Consider the following 6,518-nt stretch of genomic DNA (forward strand, 5'->3'; position numbering starts at 1 on the left):
TCAGGCGCACCTTTGTCCTCAAGCTGACATCTTTGTTCTTCAACACTTTAAAAAGGTCTTGTGCAGCAGATTTGCCTAATGCAATACGTTGTTTGATTTCTTGACTGCTGTTTCTGTGAGTGTTGATAGGTGATCCAAGAAAAATGAAGTCCTTGACAACTTCAGTCTCCTCACCGTGGATAAGAATGTTGTTTATTGGTCCAGTGGGGAGGATGAGGAATTTTGTTTTCTTTACATTGAGATGTAATCCATACTGAAGACTGTGGTCTAGCTTCAGCTTGAACTTGCATTTGAGCAATTGATGGTCTGTTCCACAGTCTGTCCTGGATCAGTCTGCCTTGCATGAGCCAAAATGACTCTAGGGCAGACTGTGGAACATCAATTGCTCATATGTAAGTTCAGGCTGAAGCTGAAGAAAATGAAAATAAATCCACAAGGGCCAAAACATGACCTTGAGACTCTTCATATCAAGGATCAAGCTAGTTTCCTCAATGCACTGGGTTAATAGAGAAGGCCAATCTAGACCTTGGCAATCAAAAATGGGGAGCTAAGGAGCTCTGGTATCATAGTGGTTATGAGTCAGGCTGCTAATCTTATGGTCATCAGTTTTAAACTACCAGTGGTTCTGCAGTAGAAAGATGAGGTTTTCTGCTCCCGTAAAGAATTACAGCCTCAGAAACCCTGTATAGGGTCACTACCAGTTGGAACTGACTCCAAGGCACATAACCACTGCCATAAAGGCATGAAGTAGCTGGCTTACAAGCTTTCATGAGCATGCTTAGTTTCAGAATGAGGAAGATAAGGTAGAATCCCCACTGAATAGGTTTCCTGTTTTCCAGATGGAACTGGTGACAGGGGTGAGGGATGATGGTGATAGGATTTTATGATTCAATTGTGAGTAATTGTTAGCATGATTAATTGGGATTGCCACAAGTGTAATCGTAGAAGATGTGCAATAAAATGGGGGCATAGTTAATCTTTCATTTCAGAAACAGGACCCCAGAACCATCAAGAAGGAAGAGCATGAGAGCTTACCCATAAAAGCAATGACAACAGAGACAGTGACAGAGGCGGTGGCATAGAGAGATAGAGCAGCTGAGGACTCTAGGCCCATGGACTGGGTGCCTACATGCAGGAGACTGCCTTGCAAAGTGTGCCCTTTGGACATTTAAATTATTATGTGGGTTTTTTTTTTTTTTGGCTTGTTTTGAAAAAGAAGGTTGTTATTGTTGTTGTTGTTAGATGCCATCGAGATGGTACTCATAGCAACCTTATGCACAGCAGAACGAAATACTGCCCGATCCTGGGCCAACCTCACTATTGTTACCACACTTGAGTCCATTGATGCTGCTGACCTTGAACATAATCCCACTTTAATTTAGAGATCATCTCAAGAACAGATTGGATGCATTAGACACAAAAGATTGAAGACCAGAAGAGTTATGGGATGATATCAAAAACATCATAAAGCAAGAAAGAGAAAGGTCATTAAGATGACTAGGACAAGAAAAGACCAATGTTGATATCAGAATAAACTGAAACTTGCTCTGCAGTGTAGAGATGCTAAAGCAAATAGAAGAAATGAATATGTAAAAGAGCTGAACAGAAAATTTCAAAGGGCAGCTCAAGAAGACAAAGTCAAGTATAATGGAATGTGCAAAGACTGGGAGTGAGAAAACCAAAAGGGAAGAACACCCTCAGCATCACTCAAGCTGAAAGAACTGAAGGGAAAATTCAAGACTTGACTTGCAATATTGAAGGATTCTTCCAAGATGGCACAGCCTTCGGTATGGATTGCATGTCAATGTAAAGAAAACAAAAATCCTCACTAATGGACCAATAAATAACATTCTTATCAACAGAGAAAAGATTGAAGTTGTCAGGGACTTCATTCTTCTTGGATCAACTATCAACATTCATGGACCTTTTTAAAGTGTTGATGAGCAAAGATGTCAGCTTGAGGACTAAGGTGTGCCTGACCCAAGGTATGGTATTTTCCATAACCTCTTATGCATGTGAAAGCTGGACACTGGATGAGGAAGACTGTAGAAGAATTGATGCATTTGAGTTATCTGTGTTGGAAGAAGTGCAGCCATAGTGCTCCTTGGAGGCCAGGATGACCAAACTTTGTACCTCATAATTTGGACACATTGTCAGGACAGACCAGTCACTGGAGAAGGGTACCATGTTTGGTAGGTGGAGGGTCAGAGAAAAAGAGGAAGACCCCCAATGAGATGGATTGACCAAGTGGCAACATCGATGGACTCAAGCGTGGCAACAGTAGTGAGGTTGGCCCAGGATTGGGCAGTGTTTGGTTCTGCTGTGCATAAGGTTGCTATGGGTTGGTACCGACTCAATGGCACCTAATAACAACAACAACATATCAAAATATTGAATGATGTAGAAAACATCGAAGGAAGATGGAAGAAATATACAGAGCTAAGTGCCAAAATAAATGGTCAATGTTCAACCATAGTGTAGTGGTTATGAATCGGGCTGCTAATCTCATGGTCAGCAGTTAGGAACTACCAGCTGTTCCATGGGAGAAAAATGAGTCTTTCTGCTCCTGTAAAAATGTACAGCCTTGGAAACCCTATGCAGGGTTGCTATGAGTTGGAACTGACTCCACGGCACATAACAACAACAACAATATATGATCAAGAGTGAATGGTAGTCAGCCTGGAGCATCTAGAAAAATAGAAGCTACTTCTTGAAAGAAAGACCAACAGGAAAACTACAAAACAATATAGGCAGTCTGAATGATTACTACAAGAATAAGCAAGTTGCTCGCCCAGAAGACGGCAAACCAAGTGGTCGGGTCCCCTCAGGGCAAACCCCCTTCTAAGACTAAGACTCAATGGGAATACATGCTCTGATTGGTGACCACGTTTGTCACCAAATAAGGGGAAGTGAGGGAAAAACAGCAATGAAGCTGTGAGCTAAGCCCTACAATGTTCAATAGACTCTTGTGAACTGAGGAGGACACCTACCTGGTTGGCCAGCAGTGTGGCAAGACCTGGGAACTCATGGGCCCAGAGTCAGTCACATAGCCACAGAGGACTATAGAGGAGAGTGAAGTGTCCAGCTGATAAGAAGAGAGGGCATATGCACAAAAACACCCATACTTGCAGATAATACCCACTGGACCTGGCTTCAGTGACTGGATGATCAGAGCTCAACTAGAAGAAGAAAGAAGAGGAAAAAAAGAGTAATTTGATACAATTTGATGAACTTGACCTACACCTATGGATGCAGTAGCTCAAAAGAGGGAACAAATCTTTACAGCGAGGATCATTCCCACCCCCTCCATACACAAAGTAGACAAGAATGGGCAACTTGAACATTGGCTAAACAAAATGGGGGGAGAGCTACTAAGGCAAGAAGTGACCGACTTAGAAGCTTTCAAGAGGGATCTAGAGGGTACGGAGGAAGGTAGAGTTTCCACTGAGTAGTATCCAATCTGTCTGGGTAGGGCTGATGAAAGGAGATGTGGATAGGTCTCTTGTGATATAATAGTGAATAATTGTTATCAGGACTGACTGTGAGGGTTGGAAATGTAAAGATAGATGTTTTGTAGCAAAAGGAGGGGAGTGGTTGACTTTGCAGTCAAGGAGCGGAGGTCCCTGGGACCATCGAGGGAGAAGAGCGGAGTATGACACCCTACCCAGAGAAGCAGTGATGCCAGAGATGGAGGCAGAGATGACTACATGGAGAGATGGAACAACTGGGGACTCTAGACCCAGAGAGGGAGAGGGGCTGTGTTCTGACAACCGGGGGTCAGGCTTGCAGGTTTACCTTTTGGTTGGTTGATGATGCATGGAGGGGATTGTAACCATGGCAATGAAACAATATATGATAGGATGAATGTAAAGCTAATGTTCTCCCATATAAACTATCACATAATTCACAATAAAACATTAAAAACAAAGAGTGAATGGTAATGAAGGAAGAAGTTGAATGTGTACTGAAGGCATTAACAAACAACAAAGCTCTGGGTATTGATGGAATACAAATTTAAATCTTTCAATAAACAGATGTAGCACTGGAGGCACTTACTCATCTATGCCAAGAAGTTTGGAAGATATCACAGATTGTTAATGAGTCTTCCTCTAATCCTGATGCCATGTTCTGCTTCGTATAATCCAAGAAGCCGGATTATACAAGTTTACTTACTGATAGTGAAGATTGGAGGGAGATTGAATAAGTATACTGAAAGGATACAACCCTGATGCACATCTTTCCTAATTTAAACTATTCAATTTTCCCTTGTTCTGTTTGACTGACTGCCTCTTGGTCTAAGTATGGGTTCATCATGAGCACAATTAAATGTACTGGAATATTCATTCCCCGCAATGTTGTCCATAGTTTGTTAAGATCTACACAATCAAAAGCCTTTGTGTAGTCAATAAAGCACAGGTAAACATCTCTCTGATTCACTGCTTTCAGGCAAGATCTATCTGACATCATCGATGATATTCTTTGTTCCATGTCCTCATCTGAATATCGCTTGAACCTCTGACAGTTCCCTGTAAATGTTGTAGCCATTTTTAAATTATCTTTCACAAAATTTTACTTTCATGTGATATGAATGATATTGTCTGAAGACTTATGTATTCCGTTGGGTCACTCCTCTTTGGAATCAGTTGGCCAGGTAGTTGTCTTCTAAATTTCTTGGCATAAATGAGTGAGTGCCTCCAGTGCTGCATCAGTTTGTTAAATATTTCAATTTGTGTTCTATCAATTCCCAGAGCAATGCCTTCAGTGCACCTTGGACTTCTTCTTTCAGTATCATTGGTTCTTGATCATATACATACAACCTCTTGAAATGGTTGAACATAGACCATTTCTTTTTGGTACAGTGACTCTGTATATTCCATCCATTTTCTTTTGATGCTTTCTGCATCATTCAATATTTTGCCTGTAGGTATTCTTTATTATTTCAATGGAGGCTTGAATTTTTCTTCAGTTCTTACAGTTTGAGCAATTTTGAGGGTGCTCTTCCCTTTTGGTTTTCTAACTTTAGGTCTTTGCACAGTTCAATCTTGACTTTGTCTTCTCAAGCTGCCTTTTTTGAAATTTTCTGCTTAACTCTTTTACTTCCTCATGTCTTCAATTTACTTTAGCACCTCTACACTGAAGAGCAAGTTTCAGAATCTCTCCTGAAACACATTTTGTTTTTATCTTTCTTTCTTGTCTCTATGAACTTTTGCTTTCCTTCGGTATGATTTTTTCTTTAATCAAATGATCCTTTATTGAATATTTTCTTTGTAGATGGGCATTCCAAAGCACCACTATTGATGTCATCTATGATGTCATGAGGGTGTCAGCCATCAATGTTGTCCCATTTCCTCCCTGGGGGTACCCATGTACAAATATCCTTATATATATATATCCCATGCTTCCCTCATACCCATTCAACCTGTGTCTCTGACCATGTATCTACACATAAAACACTGTTGTCCTAAGTTTGTGTATATACCACTATTTACCTTTATTCCTTTTAGCCTTTGCATGCTTCCTTGTCTTCACCTATCTTCATAATTCTTTTGCCACCCTCCCTCTTCTTGTATCTTGCCCTTCCTGTGACCATGTGTCTTCCTACCAGCCAGTGAATTAATTACTCTCCCTTCCCTCACACCCCTGGAACCCATCAACGAATGTTTCTTTTAGTATGAAAATCTTTTTTTGAATTTTTACAATAGTGGTCTCATACAATATTTGTTTATTTGGGGTTTTTAAAATGTTTTTATTATGGGTTGAGTGAAAGTTTACAGGGCAGATCATTAGTTTTACATTAAAAAAATCATACACATTGTTCATTACAATGATTATAATCCCTTCCATGGGCCATCAGTTAACAGTATTTCTCTCTATTCACTTTAGTTGTCCTTATCTTTGATTTTGGAGAACGTGATTATTATGTCTTGATGCTTTTCTTTTAGGGTCTATCCTTCCTTGGGTTTGTTGAGCTTCTTTAATGCTTATCTTTTTACTTTTCAGGATGTTAGGGAAATTTTCTTCCAGCATCTCTTCAACTATCTCCTCTGTAAACTTGTGTGATTCTTCTTGTTCCAGAATGCTGATAATTCTTAAGTTATTCCTTTTCATGTTGTCCAACATGAATCTTAGGCTTTCCTCAGATTGTTTCATTCTTTTTTTGTGTTTGCTCTTCTATCTTAGTAGTATTGAGAGATTTATCTTCTAGGTCACTAGTTCTGGCTTCTATCTCTTCAATTCTACTCCTTTCTTTGCCCTTTCAGCATATTGTCCACTTCTGATATTCTATTATTAATCATTTGGTTCTCTTTCTGTATGTTTTGAATTGTTTCCAATGCTGTATCTATCTTATTTGATTGTTCCTGTAGTGTTTTCCTGACTTCTTCCTTATTTTTCTCAACTCCATTGTGAAGTGTTTTGATATATTTTATAATCATTTTTCTGAATTCCTTCTCAGGCATTTCCAAAGCCTGCCCATCTTCCAGTATGGAGTGTAGGTCTACTTCCAGCTCATTTGCCTC

Source organism: Chrysochloris asiatica, unplaced genomic scaffold (genome assembly GCF_000296735.1).
Source record: "Chrysochloris asiatica unplaced genomic scaffold, ChrAsi1.0 scaffold00109, whole genome shotgun sequence".
NCBI classification, from domain to species: Eukaryota; Metazoa; Chordata; class Mammalia; order Afrosoricida; family Chrysochloridae; genus Chrysochloris; species Chrysochloris asiatica.